Source organism: Sinocyclocheilus grahami, unplaced genomic scaffold (assembly GCF_001515645.1).
Source record: "Sinocyclocheilus grahami isolate Dianchi unplaced genomic scaffold, SAMN03320097.WGS_v1.1 scaffold25.1, whole genome shotgun sequence".
Classification (NCBI taxonomy): domain Eukaryota; kingdom Metazoa; phylum Chordata; class Actinopteri; order Cypriniformes; family Cyprinidae; genus Sinocyclocheilus; species Sinocyclocheilus grahami.
Window position 1 is genome coordinate 1,636,563 of NW_015505204.1, and position 26,905 is coordinate 1,663,467.

General features: G+C 39.8%; 1 long non-coding RNA gene across 1 annotated transcript in view; it reads left to right on the top strand.

Moving 5' to 3' along the window:
- Window positions 1-26,905, top strand: part of LOC107563997 (uncharacterized) — a 91,309-nt gene that overhangs the window by 60,304 nt on the left and 4,100 nt on the right. The window contains exons 2-3 of the long non-coding RNA XR_001606174.1: window positions 13,014-13,226; window positions 13,847-14,104. This is a non-coding gene — a long non-coding RNA (uncharacterized lncRNA). The remainder of the gene's footprint in view (window positions 1-13,013; window positions 13,227-13,846; window positions 14,105-26,905) is intronic.

Sequence of the window (26,905 nt, forward strand, 5' to 3'; positions counted from 1 at the left end):
CTGTCCCACCTTTTTTGGAATGTGTAGCTCTCATGAAATCCAAAATGAGCCAATATTTGGCATGACATTTCAAAATGTCTCACTTTCAACATTTGATATGTTATCTATATTCTATTGTGAATAAAATATAAGTTTATGAGATTTGTAAATTATTCCATTCCTTTTTTACTCACAATTTGTACAGTGTCCCAACTTTTTTGGAATTGGGTTTGTATGAAAATCATACATGTTTGTAACAATATTCACCAACATGCTTTTATTGCGCCCACTAGACATGCTGAGAAGTCATTTATTTCTAATAGAGGGAAGTAGTCCAGTATATGTGCATAGGGAAATCTCATCTGATTTAAGCTTTGAGTGTGTTGAAATAGTTGAACTTTTGTTGCTAAAATATGTGTTCTAATCAAATATATGTGTGAGGTCAGAATTTGCCCTAAAATGTTATTCTTTAAACTCGGTTTCTGTAAAATGAATAATTAATAGTGAATAATTATGTCAGAAATAATTATTTTATAAATATTACATAATTGTTTACCTTGATTAGCTCTAGAAATTCTATGCTTTTCTTTCAAACAACTGGAACTATTCATTCATTCCTTATTCATTAATTTTACCTTGGTGAATAAGCGGAGGGCAATCTCTGCCTTATGACAAATTTGAAAGTTCTTTTGTGTCACGGTGCGTGCGGGGAGATGAAGCGAGGACTCAATTGCAGGAGAAATGGTTATTTATTTTAATAATGAAAATGAAACAAAACAAACTCAAACCACCCCGAGGGGGAGAAACAGACAGGCAGGCTCAAAACTGCACTCCATACAGACATATAACACACACAATGAGAAATGACGGATCAGCATAGGATGACAGACACAAGGAGAATAAATAGGAACCAAACGAGGAGGCTAACGAGGGAGACACAGGTGGAGCAACTTAAACAATAACGAGGTAACAAGATGGGAGGGGCCAGACAATAGACAGGAGAGAGCACATGGCAACAGACAGATACAACAAGTCATGTGCTCCCAGAACACAGTCATCTGGTGGCCCTCCTGGGCACACCCGCTGAAGACTGTGACAGAATCCCCCCCTTAAGGAGCGGATTCCAGACGCTCCACCAAGAGCAATCCCGGAGGGAGGCGGAATGGAGGTGGATCAGGGGGAGGGATGGTGGGCCAGGCCCGTGTAGTGGAAGAGGCCCTGGGGATAGAGGTAAACCCGGGTACCAGGGCGGGGCCGGCAGCAAGAGCAGAGCCTGCCTCAAGGAGGGAGCCGGCAGGGCAAGCAGCTTGGGCGGAGCTGACAAGGCGTGAAGCTTGAGCTTGGGTGGAGCCGACAGGGCGTGAAGCTTGAGCTTGGGCAGAGCCGACAGGGCGTGAAGCTTGAGCTTGGGCGGCGCTGGCAGGGCACCAGGCTCTAGGGAGGCCTCCCGGCCTTGAAGGACGGAAGAAGCCTTCCTCCTCCTCCTCCTCCGTTTCCGTTTCCCTCTGGGGGCGCTGCAACCCCTTCGGCCACCACCGGGGGCGCTGCAGCTTTATTGGCCACCTCTGGGGGGTGCTGCAACCTCTTTGGCCACCACCGGGTGCGCTGCAGCTTCATCAGCCGCCTCTGGATGCGCTGCAGCTTCATCAGCCGCCTTCGGGGGTGCTGCAGCCTCTTCGGCCACCTCTAGGGGTGGCGAGGCGGACCCCTTCTTCCTCCTCCTCCTCCGTTTCCGAGAGGGTGGCACTGCAGCTTCGTCTGCCGCCTCTGGGGGCGCTGCAACCCCTTCGGCCACCACCGGAGGCGCTGCAGCTTTGTCTGCCGCCTCTGGGGGCGCTGCAACCCCTTCGGCCACCACCGGGGGCGCTGCAGCTTTATTGGCCGTCTCTGGGGGCGCTGCAACCTCTTTGGCCACCACCGGGAGCGCTGCAGCTTCATCAGCCACCTCCGGGGGCGCTGCAACCTCTTCGGCCACCACCGGGAGCACTGCAGCTTCGTCTGCCGCCTCTGGGGGCGCTGCAACCTATTCGCCCACCACCGGGGGCGCTGCAGTTTCATCAGCCGCCTCTGGGGGCGCTGCAATCTCTTCGGCCACCACCGGGGGCGCTGCAGTTTCATCAGCCGCCTCTGGGGGCGCTGCAACCTCTTCGGCCACCACCGGGAGCGCTACAGCTTCATCAGCCGCCTCTGGGGGCGCTGCAACCTCTTCGGCCACCACCGGGAGCGCTACAGCTTCATCAGCCGCCTCTGGGGGCGCTGCAACCTTGTCGGCCATCACGGGAGGCGCTGCAGCCCCCTTAGCTGAAGAACGTGCCAGGAACTCCACAAACCCCTCAAAAGATACATGACTGCATCCTAGCATGCTCCAGGGACTAATGGGCTCATCCAAGGCATAATTTAATAAGTCCTTCAGCGACGAGTCATTATAGCCCAGCCCCTCTGCCGCATTCCTGAACTCCATGGCAAACTCCCTCAGCTCGGTCCCTCGTTGGCGGAGGGAGCTCAGGGTCTCCAGCTGGAGCATGTGCTGGCTGGAGAGAGTAGAGACTGGTAGGCGGTGTGAGCCCATTCTCCGCTGATTCCCCATGTTGGCTGATCCGTTCTGTCACAGTGCGTGCGGGGAGATAAAGCGAGGACTCAATTGCAGGAGAAATGGTTATTTATTTTAATAATGAAAATGAAACAAAAAACAAACTCAAACCACCCCGAGGGGGAAAAACAGACAGGCAGGCTCAAAACTGCACTCCATGCAGACATATAACACACACAATGAGAAATGACGGATCAGCACAGGATGACAGACAGGAGAATAAACAGGAACCAAACGAGGAGGCTAACGAGGGAGACACAGGTGGAGCAACTTAAACAATAACGAGGTAACAAGATGGGAGGGGCCAGACAATAGACAGGAGAGAGCACATGGCAACAGACAAACACAACACAAGCCATGTGCTCCCAGAACACAGTCATCTGGTGGCCCTCCTGGGCACACCTGCTGAAGACTGTGACACTTTTGGTCTGCCACTTGTAGGCAAAAATGCGACAATCATATGCGAATGTTGGAGATAATAGAAAAGGTGGCTTCTATCTTGTAGTGTGCATTAGCTTAAAACATGCTAATGTCAAACATCAAAATCAGAAGGCTTTGCTTGTTTTCTTTAAAGGCTGGGTGAACAGAATTTGTGACCAACTTAAGGACTGTGACATATTTCTGAGTGAAACAGAATTTTGAATAAGAAAAAATAAAGTCAATAGTGGTTGCAGGGTAGTGGTTAAGGGATGTCGTGCCCAATCAGAGAGGGAACACGATGTGAAGGAAATTGACAGATTTTGAATACAGATTAAGAAAACTGATTTTTTTTTTTCTGTGAGTTGTTCCAAAAGCCCATAGTATCAGTTTTGATACTTAGCATATGCATACAGCTGAATGAGTAGTCTTTCATAGTGTGTAAAAACACAGGTGCTAGACATGTTTCAACCTATTTCAGTGTCTGTAATATTTCTCTCCAGAAGTTATGACCAATAAAAATGTCTTGATGATGAAATTTGTGTCATTTGTACTGTACGCATACAATATCATATGCATAAAAAAAACTTAAAGGTGTAATAGGAGATCTTGGAAAATGCTAACTTTAGCCTGATAGCACTGAACACGAATGTCCCACCCTCCCTGCAATCGCCGTCCAAAGCCACGCCCCCTGAATGCATATACGCTCACTCACAGACCAGAGTACCAGAGATAACATTACTACAATAGGCTACATCAGCGGTTCTCAATTCCAGTCCATGTTCCGAAGTGAAGTAAACTTCAACGTAATTCCCCCGCTCAGTGAGGAGGGAGCAATGAACACTGTGTAGGGATCATATCGATCGGAACACAGTTCATGCACGTAGCTCACTTCTAACAAGCTGGTTATCTGAATCGGGTGTGTTAACTAAGCAAGACATTCAAAATATTAAGAGCGGGGGGCGCGAGGACTGGATTAATCGCTGGGCTACATCATGCGTCATTCGCCGGTGAGAAAACTTTAAAAGTACTACAATACCAGGAAGGAAGATCGGGTTGTTGATGTTTGCCTGCCATCCTCATTCTGTCTGCACAGCGTGCGTGAACGCGCTGATGACATGTCCTGTCTGTGCGAACCGGGTGCGCAGAGGTATGCAAGTTGACCGGGAGGTAGGAAAGCTTATTAAAACGCTCGGACCGAGCGAATCTTTTGATTTGTCCTACGCCTTCCACAGAATATATAAATACAGATGAATACATTTAGACCACTTAACTTAATGATTGCTATCGGGATGTGAAGAGACTTTCAACCAGCATAACAAAAAATGTTTCTGAAGACAATCACCTATTACACCTTTAAGTATACTTAAGGCGTACGACTAGTAATTTGTGCTAACAAAGTACATTATTAATTTTGATTTCACGCAGAGTTTAAACAGGAAAAAAACACTGGCCAAAAAAAAATCTAAGGAATTAAATGCATCTGGTTGATGTTCAGATATTTTAATTACAGCAAGTAAAAAATACTGACAAATAAACAGATTTTTGCAGTGTAACTGTCCTCCTCTTCACATCACATTGTCATGGCAGCTCTGAACCTCAGAAAAAAAATCTCTTGTCAGGTATAATTGAAAAGAGAGTTAAGGCTTAGCGATTGAAAAACATGCGGCCAACCCTCCCCTGCCTTACAATAACCATACCACAAATCTCCTCATGGGTTATGACAGTCATCTGGCCACTGTGCTGTAGTTGCCTGATGATAGGTTTTCTCGCTCTCGCTCTGTCTCACCTCTCTCTGTGGTGTCCAGAGCTGGAGTGTGAAAAGAAATTGCTGCTTTAGCCTTCGGTTAGGCCCTGTGACAGGTTAACACACACACACACACACACACACACACACACACACACACACACACACACTGGGTCTCTGTTAACTCTACGCTGTCAGAACAAACACCGTCATATTTCAAAATGACCGGTACCTCCCCTCACTCCCTCTCTCTGTCGTTCTTTCCTGCCTCATCATCTTCTGTTCTCCTCTCTCTCTGTCCCTCCCTTCCTCTCTTTTTCAGTTCCTTTCCAATTTGTGTGATTTAATTGGTGAGTTTAGTGGCTGGAGCAAGGTGAGTGGCTGTCTGGGAGAATTTAAGGCAGCTGGTTTCTGTCAGCCTGGTGAACTCTTTCATAGTCACTTACCTCTCCCTCTCTTTCTTTTCCTTTTATCACTATCTATCCATCTACCTCTCTTGTACTGTCTACCTGCCTTGTTTAGGGGTAACTTCAAACCGTTCTGGGAGAGATAACTAATCTGAAAAGAACATGTCTCTGAGGTAAAATGCGAAACTGTGGTGATGTATGCTGCCATATTGACCCTCCCCAGCAAACGCCTCTCCTGTCCTCAAATGAGCCATGAAGCTATCTACAACTTAGGTACAGTAAAAGCTTTAAGCATCAGCATGTTTATGATAATGTTGTGAGATATTTAAAAATGCTCCAAAAGAAATTTCAATCTGTTTGTTTGAATGAGCGGACATTGCAACATGAGCTCGTCCAATGAGATGATGTTTGGGTGGGACCACCTTGCTGAACAATTGGGACAGTGTTTTAAAGAATTAGCTCACTTCCAGAATAAAACATTTCCTGATAATTTACTCACCAACATGTCATTCAAGATGTTCATCTCTTTCTTTCTTCAGTCAAAAAGAAATTAAGGTTTTTGAGGAAAACATTCCAGGATTTTTCTCCATATAGTGGACTTCAATGGGACCCAATGGGTTGAAGGTCCAAATTGCAGTTTCAGTGCAGCTTCAAAGGGCTCTACATAATCCCAGCCGAGGAATAAGTGTCTTATCTAGTGAACGTTTTCTAAAAAAAATTAAATTTATATATGTTTTAACCACATGCTCGTTCTGCATTAGTTCGACTTCACGCATTATGTAGTCATGCTGGAAAGGTGACGCAGGCAGAAGACCAACCCAGTGTGTACAAAGAGAACGTGCAAAATACACTTAACAAAAAAGGTAAGACAACAGTGTCAGACGATTTTGAAGTTGGTGGAGAAAATGAGTTTTTTTGCCTTACCATACCTTTTTGAAGCGGAATACCCAGAATACCGCGTGACCTTTCCAACGTGATTACGTAATGCGTGAAGTTGCGCATGCATGTCACAGAGCTAGTGCAAGACTAGAATTTGCGGTTAAAAAGTTTTTTTTTTTTTTTTTATCGTTTCGCTAGATAAGACCCTTATTCCCCGGCTGGGATCGCGTAGAGCACTTTGAAGTTGCATTGAAACTGCAATTTGGACCTTCAACCCATTGCGTCCTATTGAATTCCACTATATGGAGAAAAAAATCATGGAATGTTTTCCTCAAAAACCTTCATTTTCAAACAAGTTTAGTCAAACATGCCCTTATCTGCCCTTCTTTGGACAAAAACAGAAAATTCCACCTAATAAAAACACCATTAGTTAACCAGACTAACAAAGTGGTCAGTGTTTGGCTGGTTTGCACGATCCATTTATCCCCTGGAGGTAAAAATGTTATCCCCTGGTGGTAACTAAACCATGTTTGCCCAAAAACAATTTAAAAGTATTCATGTATTCTGACAATACAGCTTTGTGTGTGTTTCATATTTTTCAAGTTATTGAATATGTTGTGTTTTACCAATTAGTTTTTTTTGAAGGCTCTTAAAAGTGTGAAATTAACTGCAGTTACTGTACAGCTCAGGATAATTGCTAGTGAGGGGCTTGCGACTGTGTGCGTACATCGACCATTGAGATGAATGGAAGCACTAACGGTTAGCTTCCTCTAGGTATTAAAGCAACTTTTGATTATTTTCCTTATCTCCATAAAATACTCTCAGCCCCTTCAGTCTAGAATGCATAGACATGGGAAGAGGGATGGCCACAGAGACAATGTTTCTAGGTTCAACCTTCTTTTTTATTGTGCAAGCATCAGCTTATATACTTATTTAATAAACAAAAACCAGCATGCAGTGTAATAACCATCCAATTAGAACAAACATTACATCATTATAGAGATAATATATGTAGTGAGAATTCTAACTTCTGAAAGATGCTGTCTGGCAAGGATTATCCAAGCTTTCTGCATAACGTCCTGTTTTCAGTCTTATACAGACATGCAGGTTATATAATCATTTACTGTAGTAACTAATAATAAGCAAAGAAGAATAAAGAAAAGAAGAGGGAAATTCCCATAATAACTCATCCTGTGTCACGATAAGGGGTTTTGTCTTGGTTCTCTCCGAACTCCATTCCCCATAAACCCCTGCCTAGGAACTCATTATTGCACCACACCTGTTTCCTATCAGTGACACTATAAAGGTTGCACTCATCCACACACACATTGCTGATTATTGTTTAGCCTGTACCCTGTTTTAAGTCTCTGTGTTTCCTTGCCTTAGACTAGAATTTGCGGTTAAAAAGTTTTTTGTTTTTTTTTATCGTTTCGCTAGATAATACCCTTATTCCTCGGCTGGGATCGCGTAGAGCACTTTGAAGTTGCATTGAAACTGCAATTTGGACCTTCAACCCATTGCGTCCTATTGAATTCCACTATATGGAGAAAAAAATCATGGAATGTTTTCCTCAAAAACCTTCATTTTCAAACAAGTTTAGTCAAACATGCCCTTATCTGCCCTTCTTTGGACAAAAACAGAAAATTCCACCTAATAAAAACACCATTAGTTAACCAGACTAACAAAGTGGTCAGTGTTTGGCTGGTTTGCACGATCCATTTATCCCCTGGAGGTAAAAATGTTATCCCCTGGTGGTAACTAAACCATGTTTGCCCAAAAACAATTTAAAAGTATTCATGTATTCTGACAATACAGCTTTGTGTGTGTTTCATATTTTTCAAGTTATTGAATATGTTGTGTTTTACCAATTAGTTTTTTTTGAAGGCTCTTAAAAGTGTGAAATTAACTGCAGTTACTGTACAGCTCAGGATAATTGCTAGTGAGGGGCTTGCGACTGTGTGCGTACATCGACCATTGAGATGAATGGAAGCACTAACGGTTAGCTTCCTCTAGGTATTAAAGCAACTTTTGATTATTTTCCTTATCTCCATAAAATACTCTCAGCCCCTTCAGTCTAGAATGCATAGACATGGGAAGAGGGATGGCCACAGAGACAATGTTTCTAGGTTCAACCTTCTTTTTTATTGTGCAAGCATCAGCTTATATACTTATTTAATAAACAAAAACCAGCATGCAGTGTAATAACCATCCAATTAGAACAAACATTACATCATTATAGAGATAATATATGTAGTGAGAATTCTAACTTCTGAAAGATGCTGTCTGGCAAGGATTATCCAAGCTTTCTGCATAACGTCCTGTTTTCAGTCTTATACAGACATGCAGGTTATATAATCATTTACTGTAGTAACTAATAATAAGCAAAGAAGAATAAAGAAAAGAAGAGGGAAATTCCCATAATAACTCATCCTGTGTCACGATAAGGGGTTTTGTCTTGGTTCTCTCCGAACTCCATTCCCCATAAACCCCTGCCTAGGAACTCATTATTGCACCACACCTGTTTCCTATCAGTGACACTATAAAGGTTGCACTCATCCACACACACATTGCTGATTATTGTTTAGCCTGTACCCTGTTTTAAGTCTCTGTGTTTCCTTGCCTTGTCTTCTTGTTTTTTTTTTTTACCTTGGACTGTTTCTTGGATTGCTCTTTTGTCTCGCCCTGGATTGTACCTGTTTGCTGGTGTTTGACCCTGCCTGTTTTGACCACTCTTGTGAATAAAAGCTGCATTTGGATCCTCAACTCCGTTGTCACGCCTCCCGCGTTACATCCTGTATCCTTGATATTCCTGAAAATATACAAGCTTAGTGCCTATTTCTTACAGCAACCCAAGCTCATTGATAAAACATGCCTCTGGTGAGATTTCTTTCAAATTATTCTATGTTGCTTTTTGACACTTTCAAAGTAAAAGTGTCCAGAGAGCAGCTCTAAAAGCGCACTCAGATATTATTTTAAACTAATTAATGTGAATCTGGCAACATTTTATTGCATTGGTTTTTGTACATATCGCTTGCAGTTTGGAAAGGAAATGTGTTGCTTAAAGTTTAATGCTTTACCGAATTTGAAACTAACATACCACTTACACTAAAGCCTACCTTAAACTGTTAACAAATGCAAAACGCAAGATAAAAACACATTTGCTGAAGCAACCATGTAATTTCAGCTTGCTTCTATGATTCTTTGAGCTCTTTTACCGTATTTTATCAGCAAATGCAATGGTGTACCAGGTGAGCTACCAAGCAAGTTTGCTATGCTAGAAAATCCATGCACACTGAGCTGATTTTGTGACGCAAACATAAAAATATATGAGTTTACAAATCATGCAGTATGGTTTGTGTGAGTTTTGAGCTCATAATGTAGTGTTGTGAAATGAACTAAGAAAACAAGTCTTTATTAATCAGTAATCTGCCCCTGTAGAGGAGTTTTGCAAAAATATATAGAGGCACGATTTTGAAAATGAGTCTAGGATGCAATAAAGACTTCCTTTGTTTAAACAGAAATATTGAAAGCTCCACAGAGACACAGTGTTTACACTTTCAGTTAAATCGACTTAAGAGTGACTTACTTATAGCTGCCTCAGCTGGGATAGGATCATTTTAATATCAAAAAATTACATTCTTCAGTGTGAATGTGGCCCATACATCACAAACACCCCAGTCCATCACACAAATTCTATAGTAGGCTAAGTAGTAATGTAGGAACTGTAGGTAGCTCCTGTGATACATGCTTAATTGAATATACATGTTCATGGTCATTCATCTGAAGCATAGACACAAAGCCTATTTCATACAGTCGCTCTCTCTCTTTCCCTCTCTGATGATTTATTTGTTCTCTTCCTGTGCAGCTGCCCCAGAGATAAGTGGCTGTTTATCAAATTGCCTGTCAGAAACACTCGGCAGATTAATCCACAGCTCTTATCGCCACGCTGAGAGAAAACTTCCCAGTGCTTTTAATTCACTGAATTGGATTACAGTATTACACAAGCACCTCTCGCGACTGGAGTGCACAACTCGTTTTAATACAAAAAACCTCCGTCCAAGCTGGAAGCGAGCGATGTGATGCATCAAAAGTGGAGCACTCCTGTTATAATCAATGAAGTAGTACAAACTGCAAGTTTGTGAGTTTTGTGGTGACTACCAATGGAAGTACAGATAGTGGTGCTAATGAGTTTCACTTCTTGAAACTGTATACTACAGGCGAGTTGGAAAACATCATGGAGTAAAACAGTGAACACACACTTCTCTTGTGGTTCCAGCAGTATTTTGTAAATGCATAGATCTATTGTGAAAGATTCATCTGTGTATAGTTTTCATTGGTTACATTTTTTTGACATTTTGACCTGTTTAATCAAAATGTCAACTTGATCTTTCGGTCATACTTCTCTCTGATGATGTATGCTTGTTTTCTACAGTCATTTATTCCACTTAAACCGTGTTCCTTTTTTTACAGCTGACTGCAAACTTGCTTTCATTTTTGAGTGCAACACCCAACAACGGATGGATGCCCTCTTTGCATTTTGTGTCGGTTACACTTGGATATACATAACAATACAGAAGACATGCCTTTTCAAAAATTAAGTTGAAATAATAGACTGATGGCTTCAAGAAAGGCTTATACCAGTTTTTTTTAAATTGTGATTTTAAACTAAAATGATCAAAAAACGTTCTTCGTAAATTAAATCTGACATTAAAAAGTTGACATAAAATAAAATGTAAATATTAGATGAAAAACTCCTTCCTTAATCCTTAATTCCTTAATCTCTTAATTATTCTTTCACCTCGTGTATTGAGACTAACTGGAGCATTATGGTTTTGTTGTATCCTGTCATTCTCTTGCAGTGGAGTTACATTGTTTTACACCTTAATGGCTTTGCACTCAAAGCTTGCATGGGTCCTGATGGAATTACGTTGGTTAAAATGGAAATAGGTGGTTTAAATGGAAAAAGTGTGGAATGTTAAATATTAGGAAGGCTTGTCTGGGTCCAGCTCATCTGATGGGGTGCCGTAACAGTTGGCGTTTCAATCCATAGCTCTATATGTAAAGTAGCCCCATGGGACAGCGGGAAAGGGGGCTCTGCTCAGCCGGATGAGTGATTGAGGAGATTTAAAGGCTGCATGGTGAACGGATAGAGAGCGAGATGGAGAGAGAGAGATGATCGATGTGGTAGGCGTGTGCAAAATGTCTGTAGGAGGCTCAGGTGTCAGAGTCCGACAGCTCCCCGTGGGCTGTAAACTTGTGAACTTTGCCATCTATTTACTCACTCGCTGTCTCGTTCGCTTGCTCATTGAGGTTTAAAGAGTGGAGTGGCTCGTTGTCATGGCGATGACTGACAGCCAAGTGTTCCTTTAGTCCATAAAGATTTCTAGCATTTTAAATTATCCCTCTAAGCCCATGGCCAGGTCTTACCTATCTAAAATTCATCACTTCTTCTCATTTCATGCCCTTTACATTCATTTTTAACTAACTAGACCAATCGACCTATAAACGTGCGCAACAATTACACGCGAGTATGAGCCGGTTGTATGCTCCGTATGCAGAAATCTTCGTTCCAGGTTTAAGTTGGCTCTAAAATCCCGATTTTTGGCCACCTTGGGAGTTTAAACTATGCAGTCTTGCTAAATGAGATCCACTGTGTCCCCCAGCAGTGTACATGCCCAGAGTTCTCTACGCCAGCCGGCTTATGGGCATTAAAGTTCCTCAGTGACGCCAGGAATCCATTACTCTGCTATTTTGAGCATTCTACAGATTGCTCCCTGCGCGGAATAACAAGCAGCTGGGAATAGTCAGGAAGCTAACGGAAGGTCCGGATGACTGACAGGAGATCAGCGGGAACAGCCCGAGAGTTCGGCCTGGGCCCGGTTAACTGACAGCAGATCAGCGCTGATAGGACAGGGGAAAATGAGAGTGCTCTGAAACCGCTTTGCTGGGGGCCATAAGCCTGCCACAGCCTGGGTGTATGAATGGAGCCGGGGACTGGAGGAGACAGCAGCGGAGGGAGAAACGCCGACCGGTTGGACAGAGATAAGCGTAGCTGAGAGAGGAGGCAATGAACACGTGGGGAGACAATAGTTAAGGGCAGTTAGAGGTGACGGAAGGGGGTTGATGAGGAGAGGAGGATGTATGTTTCGGTGTGTGTATGAACGGAGAATGATGGACTGATGAGGGATAGAAAGGAAAAGACGAGAGGTAAAAGTCAGGATGCGGGAAGAAATATATTTTCACTACTTATTTCAATTCCACATCAGTGTACACACAGTTGTCCTGCTGTGAGCTCCCTACTGTGTAAATGAAGATGATGATGAAGTCATTGGTCCAGACAGAGAATGTGGGACTGCTGATTACGTGTGTGTGTGTGTGTGTGTGTGTGTGTGTGAAGGAGAGAGGCACTGTATTTTTGCAGAGTAAATTCTGATTTTATTCCACTCTTGATTTTTATTTTATTTACTTTACTTTTTAATATTGTATTTGGCCAAATACTACTTGCTTCATTTTAGTAACTCTCTTTTTTTGGACCTTTTTGTTTATGTAGTAATCATGGCTAACTGAGAATTCCGTGATGACTGACATTCTGGCCAGGGTGGCATAAATAAAAATTACTTAGTGCATCTTCAGGCAGTCTCAGTTTAATGTTAGTGCTGTAGTTAGTAGTATTTGCATTTTAACATCTCTCTTATATATCTTGTAATTTATGAAATGTCTGTCCCTGTCTTTTAATGACCACTTCTTTCACTCTTTTCTGACTCTCTTCCTTCATCACCTCTCTGTAACCTCTCTGTGTTCTCGTCTTCACTCGTCCTTGACTATTATTTTTTCTTGTTTTTCTTTAGTGTTTATTTCCTTTCCATCTTCTAATTTCTCGCCTTCTTCCTCTTACTCTTCTCAGCTCCATCCTTTTGCATTTTTCCATCTTCTTCTCTCTCTGTCTCTCCCTCTCTTAACCCTGACTGTGATGTTTTCTTGTTATTTCTCACAGAGATTGGCCTGTCATAATCTATGCCGCTGAGTAATCAGTGTTGGGTTGAGTTCTGCTACAATGGCACCCGAAAAAGGACGGCCAGAAAAAAGTCCCATCCCAGAAAGGTGACATCATCCTCTTTGCCAAAGGAAGATGATGGCCGCCACACCTGGAATACCAACCTGAGCTGCATACGCAGGCCAAAGAGAAGATGGAAGTTATGGAGTTATGGTAGAGAGAGGCTGGAAATTGACTTTTGACTGCATCCATCCTAATACCAAGACTGTTTACTGTCAAACTTCATCCAATAAGTATGATTTGGTAGTGAGTGAGACAGATAGACAGTGGGAAAAATGGTTTGTTCTGTCTTATGTGCTGTAATGATGTGCTAGATTTGGACAAATGGCCAGCTTTGAGTCGTTTGCTCTCTTTTTATTGTATCCATTCTCATATTTAGCCATGATTCATGGGTAATTATGAGGGAATTGATTATTTGAAACGAATTAACCTCCATTAGAGCGGTTCTGGCTTAAATATGAAAACAAACTATCCAAGTGGACTTTGCTTGGGGGACAGGTTCAAAAATGAAAAACAAAACCGCTATTCTATATCGCTCAGACCTGTCCGTTCCTCTTCACCAATCACATGCCTTTAATCTGTATATTCCACCACTACATCTGTCTGCATAAAGGGAGGGTGTGTTTGGGAGTCATTAGTTCTGATCAGTTCATTAAAGAGATTGAGCGAGTTGCGCTAATGGCCACTTGAGTGGTACCATGCCGTGGAAGATCGTCATTCGTTATTTCTCTCCTCATTCTCTTTCTCTCTCCTCTCCTTCTTCTCTTTGGTAGTCTCAGTGGGATTAATTGAAGGAGGAAAGCAAGAGGGAGCGAGAAGTGGAAAGACGTGGAAAACAGGGGAAACATGGAAAAACAATCTCTTGCGTCCCTGAGGGATGGAGTGATGTGAAGAACTCGTCTGAGGGTGTTGAACAGAGATGCTTGGAAAGTCTCCTCTCTCCACCTGAGTGAAGAGTCAAGGTCATACACAGGCCACGATTCATCAACATCAGCCCAAATCACAGCTCTACCCGTGAAACACAAAAACAGGTGTGTTTGCAGAAAGCATAGTGAAAATACATTGTTAAGGCATAGTTCATCCAAAAAGTCCAAATCTGTCATCATTTACTCACCCTAATGTTATTCCAAACCTATATAACAACACACTGCTATTTTCCAAAAGCAGACAGTGACCAGATGGCATTAAACCTCCAAATAAAGCACCATAAAAGTGGTCCATATGACTATACTATGTATTCTGTACTATGTACTGTACTACTGTACTATATATTCCAAGTTTTCAAGTTCAAGTACCTACTAAAATTACTAAAAGTGAAATAAAAAATAAATAAAGCTGTACAGATAAAGATTCATCTAAAATAAAATGAAAACTAAAAATATAAAAACTAATTCAAACTAATAATAAATGTAATAACAGTATATAAATATTACTAAATAACACTGAACTAATGTTAATCATTTATTAATTGAGTGCTAAATACATTATATATGATGACATTTATTACATGCTGCTTTTTTCAAACTTGGTATTCATAGCAACACAATATTACTTCAAACCATCTGAGGGAATAACTGAGGCTATTAAAAATATTATTGTCCTTTACTCACAATGTTTGTGGGAAATAGACTGTTTGGAGATAGATCCACTAAGAAAATGAAAACAGCACAATAAAGAGATATTGAAGATCCAAGAAGCTTTGGGCTAGAGAGTCTCTGAAAATGTGTGTTTGTGTGTGTCCTTATCTGCGTGTCTGTGTGTTCTCACAGACACCTGTAGTTCAATAATGTATTTAAAGGCCCATTACCCTTTTCCATTATTTACATAACCCTTCCTCACCCTTTCTTCCCCCACGGCGGCGAGATATAGAAGGATGGGGGAAATAAGCGTGATTTTGACTGGAAGCAACAGGCGAGATCGAAACTTTTTTTTTTTTTTGCGAGGAAATTCTCCCTCTGGCTTTCTGACACACAGGCAAGCAACAAATAAGCAAAAGAGAGTCCAGACAGAAGAAAAAATAAATGCGGTGCTACCTTTTTTTTAATTAAAAAAGCCATATGACGTAAATGCATTCTGGGGCTTGTGTGTTTAAAAAAAAACCTTGTTCATACTGCTGGAGAACATCCTGTAACACTTCATTTTTGCTTTCTGTCTGTAAATAATTGAATACATGTTGGATCACCACCTATTGTTGCAAGCAATCCCTGGGTGCCACAGCAGATTGGTTGCAGCCAATGGTATTTATAGGAATATTATTTTGTAATTTGTTTCCATAGAAATCCTGCAGATGTTATCGGAGATAAACTCTAAAAAGCTCTGGAATCCCATATGACCCCTGGCTTGCGCTGAAGTCCTCACAGCGCCATGTAATACTCTGACCAGAGATATCCACACTGATACTAGCCCCTGTGCCTGTGTTGGATTAATAGGGTTCTTCTAATGCTCATGTATTCTCAAATAAGACAAATATATCTTCCAGAGTCTATGAGGAGAGAAGTTCCTTTAATGGAGAGTTTTTCAGTAAGATGCACTTAGGTTCAAAGTGACAAGGTTTTTCTGTGTGCACATATTCGGGTAAACTAAAGCGCTGTTGTTCCTTCAAGGACTTTTGAGTCACTGTCTGTTCCTCTTACCTCTCGCTTCCTGTTTTTTTCACATTATGAAAAGAGGTATTTGGTCTAATGGTTTTTGTTATCTTTTATCACTTAAGGACAAGTCTATCTACTATTTCTTTTTCTTTTACCTTTCTTTTGTCTTCTGTTTCATTCTGTTTTGGGGACATTTCATGTAGATGGGCATGATGTGCAAATACTTTTTAGCAAAGAATATCTAAATTTAGGTCATCTTGACTCTTTTAAGCACTCTTATTTATCATACCTTATCAAGGCCAATTTTCCTGTATAGAGCCAGTCAGTGTACGTAAGTAGCAAAATTTGCATGTGATGATAAAGGTATAACTTTGTTTAATTCGAAACAAAACAGGGTGTTCTCGTTTGCATTTGCAAGTATTTATATGTAAAACTTAAACCCCTTTACGCATAAACAACTTTAGATTCATAAACATTTGTTTTTCTCTATTGTTGATATGTAAAAAGGTTTTGTGTTTTACATGCTGTCCATTCAGCGATGTTGTTTCAGTGTCTGCCCTAATTTGTGAAAATGTAAGCATGCTGTACATGGGAATACTAATAAGATGATGTTTGACAGAAACAGATTTTGCTAACTTCAAAATAAAATAACTACACTAATTATTTCATTCCTTAAAACAAAATAAAATCCATGACAGTATCAATTTCACACAATTTAATGCTGTGATATAGTGATAGTCTGATATGGGAATATAACAAGTTATAATGCCAATGAAACAGTGCACCACTACACTGTAAAAAAAATCCGTAAACTTTACGGTAAAAAAAACGGCAGTTGTGGTTGCCGAAATTTTACCATAAAAAATACGGTAGCAATGTTTTAGGTTTTACGGTTTGAACTTAAATTTACAGTTAAATACCGTCATTTGATTAACTGATATAATGTTAATATACCAACCTATTGAAGTACTGAAATCTGTTTTGTAACTTTGTAATACACTGATAACCACCAAATGCAGGTGGTGATGAGAAAGTCACATGATGAACCAAAGCCCATCACAAGCAGCTTTTAAATAATAACATATATAGAAGGTGCACAGTGTCATTCACACAAACACAAAACACACATGGTAACACTCATGAAACTGAAATAATGCAATAAACATTCATTTACTAACATTAGGTGTAACACACAACCCTAATATACAAAACTGATAAGAAAAAACTAAGAAGAAACATAGTTATTTCAACAAAAAAACATTAAATTTGAAATGCAACGCAGGGAATTCTGGGAATGTCAATTTACGGTTATTCACTGTAATTTATATGGTATTTTTCACTTCCAAAAACTACCATATAATTTATGTCCAATACATGTAATGTCCAATACAGTTTTTCACCGTATATAGTAGGGGAATTTACCTTTAACCATTTAACAGGTTCCCTTTCATGGGAACTTCGAACTGCGTCGCTATGGGGAACGCCTCGTCGTGACCCGTGTCTGAAGCATACATTGAAAAAACACCAACTCGTTGGCCGGCGACAGCCATGAAGTCACTACTGGTGCGACTATAAAATTGGCGCCGGGAACACACATCATTCTCTTCTTCGTCTTCATTGACTGTTTTGTTTGAAGCATGCATTTCTGTGGTAAGAGCGATCTCTATTTATCTCATTATGGCGAGCACTAGCAAAGCATTTAAGGATGTGTGCATCCCTTGCCATGGTTCTGGCATGCACTCCCCTCAGCATGGTGGCGTGGGTATACCGTTCCTCATAGCGACCCCTAGAGGACGCAGTTCGAAGTTCCCATGAAAGGGAACGTCTCAGGTTACTTATATAACCATGGTTCCCTGAGTAGGGAACGAGACACTGCGTCCTCTAGATTTCTTGCCATGCTGCGGACGCAGGCTTCAGACGAAGAAGTGAATGATGTGTGCTCCCTGCGCCTATTTTATAGTCGCACCGGTAGTGACGTCATGGCTGTCGCCGGCCAACGAGTTGGTGTTTTTTCAATGTATGCTTCAGACATGGGTCACGACGAGGCATTCCCCATAGCGACCCCTAGAGGACGCAGTGTCTCGTTCCGTTAAATTCACGCTCATTTTTTACAAATTTTACAATTTTTTTGTAACTTCAGTATAAATATTCATTAAACACACTTGTTTTTTTACCTTTAGAGCTTCATATATTTATATATTATTTGCTCCTGGAGAGCAAGGATATCTTGCAGTAAATAAATAAATTGACCTATAGGACAAAAAAAAGTCCTTTGTTGTTGAACACATTTCTTCCTTGGTGTGAAAAAGTCCACACAGAAGCATTGTGCAAGCAAGAAGCAAGGTTTTCTCTCACTGGGAATTGCCATTTACACAGCTTGAATCATTTGCCTGGAAGATTTCTCAGAAAGATTTAACACCTGATAATTGTCTGAGTATTAGATATTAAATATGTTTGTTAAAAAGTTTTTATTGGTTTTTAATAATATAATATAATATAATATAATATAGGGGGTCTGAATACTTTCCGTACCCACTGTATAATAGAATATAATATCATATAATATAATAATTGTTTTTATATTATATTATATGACTGAATATGTTTCGGTCAACTTTCAGTTATCTCCACAGATTTTTCAAAGACTGAAGTGCTGAACAGTGCAGACTGTGCAGTTGAATTTGTGGCTTTCTGTTAACGTGTTCCCCCTTGATTGTGTGAAGGTTTTGATAACAGAATAAAGCGTTAATTACTCTATTGAGCGAGTTGTTTCATCTTAATGGGTGTTTTTATTTGACTTTGAAGCACTTGTGTTGCTTTAGTTTTCCAGTTTTATTCTTGGACGGAGGCATTATTTTTGCACAGAGCTGGCTCAGACGTTCACAAACTGCAGAGTGGTGAAATCTCAATTCATTGTCTTTGAATCAAATACAGCCTCTTTGTACCTTTGCGTAGCACTTTTTAGCGCGAGTGAGTGAGCGAATGAGAGAGAGAGTAATTTAGTTTTCTTTTTTCCTATTGTGCTGTATCTTGTTACATTTCCATCTTCTCACTTTGCCAGGGCGAGTGAACTAACGCCTCAGACCTCCCTAATGAATCTGTGAGCAATTTCTTGCTTATTTCCATGTATTTGCCTGGAGTAGACTTCTAGGTTTCAGTGTGAGCATTCTTTCCAGTTGTTGTGTTTGAAGCCACACGTAACAAACACGCATATGTTCATGTACTGGCACAGCAGGGCAAGACACGCTGACCCACTTAGCAGATCTTCCTTATAGTTAACACACCCTCTGTGCATATACACATGCATAAAACATCTGTTTGTCTCTTGTGAATATGTGTGTGTGTGTGAGTGTGTGTCAGCAGACAACCACGTTTTGGGATCTTCTTTTTCTTCCTCCTTATCAAACTCTGATCAACAGAGCATCATATGAAATTATAATTACAGTGACATTCAGCTCCCCACTGTTCCCTTCACTAGCGCAGACGTGCACACATACACACTGCTTCAAGCCCACATAATGTTTCCCACTGTGCCACAAAAACAGACATCACTAGTCGCTCAGGGGAGCTTCATCAATCCCACATAGAGAAAAGGGACGACGCAGGAAACACTGCAGCCCACATGCAGAGAGAGCAGCGGTCCCCTAAACATGCCTTAATTAACATGCCTTTGTGTGAGTTTGCACTCGGGCCTGCGTGACTGCGATCTCCAGGTGACCTTTCTCAAAATCATCACAGCAGTCTTTGTAATGCTCTCTCCCTCTTATTTTCTGTTTTTCTTACTTTGTCTTTCTGACCCACCTTCACAAAGCTGCATAATGGTAAGCGTCTCTGCTGAGAAGACCAGCAGATGGTCTGTCTTGGATGCTTGTGTGCTGCTTTGGCTAAACTATCTAGCAAGAATTCCTTGTTCAACCAGCCTAATTTTGCTATATAAAATATAAACTATATAAAAAATGTTTATGTGTAGGATTTTTGATCATATACTTGTTATAAATTAAGCAGATAAAAGATCTGGAGTTGATATAAGGTATCAAATTGGCATTTGGATGCGGTTTGGCTGGTGCTACCAATATGAAGTCCAAGGAGATCTCGATGAAAGTGAAGGAGGCCATCATTAAGCTGAAAAAAACAACATACATCTATAAGAGAGATAGCAAAAACCTTAGGTGAGGCCAGATCAACGGTTGACTACTTTCTTAACCCTTTGATGCACATGGGTCTAATGTGACCCGACTTAGTTTATTTTTTCTATATCTTTGCAAGAAATTTATTTCATCATTCAGAATTCCATGAATTCCCCAAGTAACTTGTTTTTGATCATCACAAGTCCTTATTTTTTCTTTCTTACTTTTTGATTAAAAATTGATTTTGTGTCACTACCCTTCTAATGCACAACATGGGTCTAAAATTACCCGTATTCATTTCCTATGTTATTTCAGTTATGGATGAGTGTTTCTTTGCTAAATCTCTGAAAGAAATGATTTTCTATCATTTATTATTCCAGATCCAGTCTCTAAATATGTTGTTTTTAACTTCCACAAATCATTTTATTTATTTTTCCTGCCTTTATAAACAAACACAGTTTTTGTATTTCTACATCAGTTTTACACACATGGGTCTAAAATGACCAGTATTCATTTCCTATGTTATGAGGGATTCTTTGCTGAATCTTTGAAAGAAATGCATTTTCTCATTTATTATTCCAGGTATTCATTAAATATCCTGTTTTTGATTTTGTCCAAAAATGAAAAAAATCGTTGTTTATTTGTCCTTTCTTTACTTTATAAAAAACACTGTTTTGTATTTCTACATCAATTTTACATGCGTGGGTCAAAATGTCCCATATAGAAACCTTTGATATTTGCAAATTTTTGCAAGTAGGAACATATTTACTGCCGAAAACTATTCACCTGCCCCACATTTCACAACTTAACATGGCTGTTTTTGTATAATTGATGCATTTAGCCTTATTTTATAATTTATTACCACAGAAAATATTTGATATATTGTGAAAGATACCTGGATATAATAATTTGAATGTTAGCTTGAATGTTAGGAAATCTATTACCAGTGAGACAGAGAAACATGTCCAATATTATTAGCTAGCTTGTTGTTGACATATTATATTTTAGCTAATGTTAGCTAGGTCAACAAAATCAAAGTCAAAATAATACATTATTATATACAAGTATATACCATTGCTGTCAGGCAGAAACCTTGTATCTCCATATTTCATAATTTTGTATTTTTTGTCATAAATCAATACTATTGCTTACCCAATAATAAACTAATGGTTTTGGACATACAAGGTTTCTGTCTGACAGTGACAACATATAATCAGTATATACATGATCAACTGCTTGTTGTGCGCTCTTTATCTAGTGTTAGTATGGCTGATCCCATTCTAGATTAACGGCTGAAATGTTTGTAGAGATGCTGCGTGATGAGGAAGATCAGGCAATTCTTAGTCCTGATTCAGAGTCTGAAATATCTGATGCTGATGACCTAGACCAGGGGTGGCGAACTCCGGTCCTGGAGAGCCGCAGTCCTGCAGAGTTCAGCTCCAACCCTGATAAAACGCACCTGCCTGTAGCTTCCTAGTAACCCTTCAGGCCTTGATTAACTTGTTCAGGTGTGTTTGATTAGGGTTGAAGCAAAACTCTGCAGGGCTGTGGCTCTCCAGGACCGACGTTCGCCACCCCTGACCTAGACTATGTGCCACAGGGTCAATCTGGAGTTGTGGGTGTAAATCCAGCTCTCCTAGATGAAGAAGACTCATGTGATGACACTGAAGACTTGTCTGATGAGTCCTCTGAAGAGGAAACTCAGACCCAGTCCAATAGATTGAGTAAAAATGTTTTTTCATCTACTCATGTACATGGAGGTGGCCCGTGGTGCTGTGGTGCAATGTGCTGGATGTTGCCACCCTCAGTGCCTACACCAGGGGCGGCCCTGGAGAGCCACAGTCCTGAAGAGTTCAGCTCCAACCCTAATCAAACACACCTGAACAATCTAATCAAGGTCTACGCGTTACTAGAAAGCTACAGGCAGGTGAGTTTTATTAAGGCTGGAGCAAAACTCTGCTGCTGTGGCTCTCCAGGACAGACGTTTTCAACCCCTGGCCTACACCAACTTCACTACGCAACACCCTGATTACATGGGTGGTGTGACCAATGCATGATGACTATTCATCAAGGAGCTGGTCAAAGAGCTTGTCATGCCACATACAGTATGAAGAGGCATTTGGAGGGCACACCCCACCTTCAAAACCATATTACAGAGGCAATGGGAGGATGTGTGGTAAAAAAACAAAAAAGCCACCACCCGGCCAGAGGTATACATCAGGCAGGAGGATCAATCGAAGAGGAAGCGGTGCAGGATCTGGTGTTCAGTGTCAGGCCTGTTTGCAAAGAGCACGAACCTGTAGTTGTCATTTGTAAAGCATGTAAGCACTGATATGGCAATTTGATATAGCGCTGTACCTGTGTGATTTTATTTTGTTAGTTTTATTTTCATCTATTCGGTCACATTCACTACAAATCACTACAGTTGCACTACAGACATTTCAATTTCAGTGTTATCGGTTACCAGTTATATGTGTATGTTATGTGTGACAAAGTGGCAAATAAACATATTTCAGGTCTTAAATGTGTTGGTCTAAATAACTGCTAAAATAATTATTTTAACAATTTCTTTGTTTTGTTGTATCATGTTTGCATAGATGGGTCATTTTTGTGTCTAAACTTGATGTAGTAACAATTAAATTGTTAATTTGTGGTCATTGTAAAAAGATATTTTGAATATTCATGAATCATGGAATTTATAGATCAGGGAATATTATATACTGAAATAAACTGATTTCAAAAGATTTTTAAAAAAGCCCAGCGAAGTGTGAAATAACCTAGGAAATGAATACGGGTCATTTTAGGCCCATGTTGTCTATTAGAATGGGTTTTCATAGCTTGTGCATCAAAGGGTTAGGAAGAAAGAAAGCACTGGTGAGCTCAACAACATCAAAAGGCCTGGAAGACCTAAACACACTTGTGAAAAGTATGGCGAAAGAAAGGAATAGCTCACAATCCAAAGCACACCACATCAAGTGTCAAACATGGGGCCGGTTGCATAAACCGCTTAAACTAGTCTTAAAAATGTAGTCACCTATTTTTTTTTCTTTAAGGCTGGTCATAACTTTTTAAAGTCCATTATATAAAGGGAGAATGGTCTAATTTGAATCCAAAACGTAATTCTGATTACCTCTTTGCAAACTACTAGTTGGTCAAATTAGTTCTTAAGACGCCATAGTGGCTATGTTTATGCAACTGGCCCCTGGTGGCGTGTGTTATGTGGCGTAGTGTTATGGCATGGGCATGTATGGCTGCCAGTGGAATGGGCTCACTGGTGTTTATTGATGATGTAACTGCTGACAGAAGTAGCAGGGTGAATTCTGAGGTCTTTCAGGCTGTACACTCTGCTCACATTCAGCCAAATGCTACAAAACTCAGAATTTGGTGATGTCCATGGGCTCCACACTACAGACAGTCATTGACTGCAAAGGATTTTCGTCCAAGTATTAAAATTGTGCTTATATATACGATTATGTCACTTTGTCCAAATACTATTGAGCCCTTGAAAATGGAGGTACTTTGCTTAAAATGGCTTAAAAGTCTGCACTTCAATCACATCTTGATTGTTTTATTTTTTATTTCAAATCCATTGTAGTGGTGTATAAAGGCAAAAGCACAATAACTCAGTCAGTGTCCGAATACTTCCAGACCTGACTATATACAGTGGGTACGGAAAGTATTCAGACCTCCTTAAATTTTTCACTCTATCGCGATTAATCACATGATTTTCTGCAATTAATCACATTATGCACAAAATTCAATAATGAATTTAAAAGTAGTGTATTGTGCACTTTTTTCATTTAAAAGTACTGCTATATGAACAAAAGTGTGATAACATTTGGTTTGCAGACACTTTAAACAAATAAGGTGCTATTTTACTGCTGTAAAATATTCATTATTTACAGTAAATATTCCTTTTACATAGTAGTTAAAATATTTCTTGTAAATTTCAACTTATAACATTAATGTAATCAAATTAAATAAAACCAAAGCTTTTTGCCAGTGCCAGGGCATTAACATTTTTACAGAAAATATTTTATAGTTTGCTCCTTAAAATTGTTGTGGAAACCACGATACACTTAAAAATAAAGGCTGAACCCAGACATTTGAACAATAGTGTATATATGTTAAATTAATATTCTGTCATAATTTATTACTCTCATGTCTTTGAAAACCTGCATGACATGCTTTGCAAGCTGTTCTTTCTCTACAATATAAGCCAATGGTGACAATGGCTGTCAAGAAAACAAGCTACTGTGGGCTGTCTGAAGACTTGATTTGTATAGAATACATTTATGACAGTTTGATGTGTTATTTTATTGTCTTTTTTTGATGCCCCTTGAATTTGTTTACTTTCATTGTATGGAAGAGCAGCATGAACATTCTGCTAAACATCTACCCCCCCTCCCCCCCCTAAGGCTTGGAACAACATGAGGTTGAGTAAATGATGATTGAGTTTTCATCTCTTTAAAATATTAATTTGACAGACTGATTTTTCCCCTTAATTTTTTGCCCTCTTTGCTTCCTTCCCATATTCTCTCTTGCTTTTCTTTATATCTGTGGATGATGCCATGATAACGCCCAGGTATATTAGAGAAAGCAAAAACATGTCACAAAACAGAAAACAAAACATTGGCAAGGGAGATAGCAAGACACGGGCAAAATAAAAGCAGGAGAGATGCAGAGTGAGGAGGGAATGGAAAGGTAGAGCTTGAAAGAAATGAAACATTAAATTGTGGCTGTGGTTAAAGAGACCCCAGTGCATTCTGGGGAATATGCATCCTGCTCTTCGCTGTGGCAAGCAATCTCCCACTGGTTTAGTGTGCAAGGATGTTCGTATGCTTGCATGTGTAATGGATGCCACAGGAGGATGACAGGATGGAGGGATGCTGTCTTGGGGAAGGACCAGGCAAAGGCTTGCTGAGGAGAAAGTGATTTCGAGAAGGCGACTCTCGGATATCAAATGCATGTGCAATTGTGCCTCTGCCTGAGGCAGCTGGCGTGGACAAGACAGAGACAGAGAGAGCAGCATTACACCCTGACCCAGCTAATGAAATATGTTTTTCTCTCCTTGTCCCTCTGTATTCCTCTTTTCTGTTTTTTCTTGACGTTTATTAATTTCAGTTGTCTCTCTTGTAGTAACTCTGCACTGGTCTTAAAAGAAAAAGAAACAGTTTTATAAAACATCTCTCTTATCTTCTGTAAGTCTCTGCTTTATAGGAATACAGTAGTTCACGCAAAAATTTTAATTTGCTGAGAATTTACTCAACCTCAAGCCATCCAAGATGTAGATGAGTTTGTTTCTTTATCGGAACAGATTTGGAGAAATTTTGTAGTACCACACTCGCTCACCAATGGATCCTCTGCTGTGAATGGGTGCCGTCAGAATGAGAATTCAAAACATTACAATTAATCCACATAACTCCAGTTCCACAATTAATTTCTTGATTAATTCTCATTAATCAAGAAAAAAAGCTGTGTTTATAAGAAACAAATCCATCAATAAGACTTTTTACTTTCAAACAAAGTAAAAAGAAAAGTCAAACTGAAAGTAAAGAATGCTAGGGATGAGAAGTGAAGAAACATGAAGAAAAATTAAGTGAAAACAGACTGGCATTGAGATGTGAATGAGGATTAGGGGGGTGTAGTCCGGTGGAATAATTCATGAGATATTGTTAATTAAAAGTGACCAGATTTCGATGCCAATGTTTGTTGTCTTATTCACATTACGAGAGCAGAATAAAAAGAAAGAACTAAAAACTCACAATGCAGTGCTTGTACTAAAAATAACTCCTGGCTTAGGCTGTGTTTACATGCAGGGAAAATTCCTATATAGTAAATCAGAATCTGGTTACATTACAAGTATTATATAAGCATCATATAAATGCAGTTTGAATAACCAGATTTAGCCAATATTCAGTTTTCTGGAAATCTGACTCAAAAGCTGGAATATCCAGTGTAACTGTCCATTCCTTTATAAATGTGCATGTCTCTAACTAAATGTAGTTCTGGGTGTTTAGATTAGATTAGTTTGAAAAGTCAAACATTTGAATTTTAGAATATTGTACAGTAAAGTTTTGCCTTGCTTAGCCTATTCTTGTATATCTTAGCATATTATAGTACACTGTAGCTTAGAAAAGTATAGCGTAATATAACTTAGAATAATATATATAGTAGAATAATAAACCACAGTGTATAGCATACAGCATAATGTACAATATACAGTATGTTCGTGTAGATTATCACTGTACATTATAGTATAGCATAATGTATCTTAAAGGGGTCCTATTACATTATAGTATAGCATAATGTATCTTAAAGGGGTCCTATTATGCTTTTTTTCTTTTTTAATTTTAGCCAGTGTGTAGTGTGTATGTTTGGGCATAAAAAAGATCTAGAAAGTTACAAATCTCAAAGTCCACTCCGAAGGGAGATATTTCGTTTTTAAAAAAATCCCTTTTCAAGAACTACATCGAACGGCTCGTTTGGACTACAGCGTTTGTTTTCCAGGCTTTGTGATATCACAAAGCGGCCCATTAGAATTTCATTAAAAATAATTCCCGCCTACAGAAATTCGAATGGTTGGGGGGTGTGAAGGGGCGAGGTTGTGGTTAGAAACACATAATGTAAATTATGTGAAAAATAATGCGTTTTTCGAACCACCAAGCATGAGAGCATGTTCTAGTACACCCCCAAAACAAAATCAAGACTTTGTAAAAGAACATAATAGGACCCCTTTAAAGGGATAGTTCACCCAAAAAAATTTAAACTCTGTTATCATTTTCTCATCCTCATGTCTTTCCAAACCTATATGAGTTTCTTTCTTCAGAAGATATTTTGAAGAATGTGGGAAACTAAACAGTTGATAGTAGCCATTGACTTCCATAGTATGAGAAAAAAAATTGCTATGGAAGTCAGAGGCTACTGTCAACTGTTTACTGTTAACAACATGAGTAAAGGATGATAGCATTTTTATTTTTGGGTGAGCTACAGTATCTCTTTATCATAGCATTGTATAAAGTATAGTATATTTTAGCATAGTATCACATAGAATAATATGGAATAATAGTAAACAATAGTGTATTTTATTAGTATGTTAGTAAAGCTTAGTGTTGTA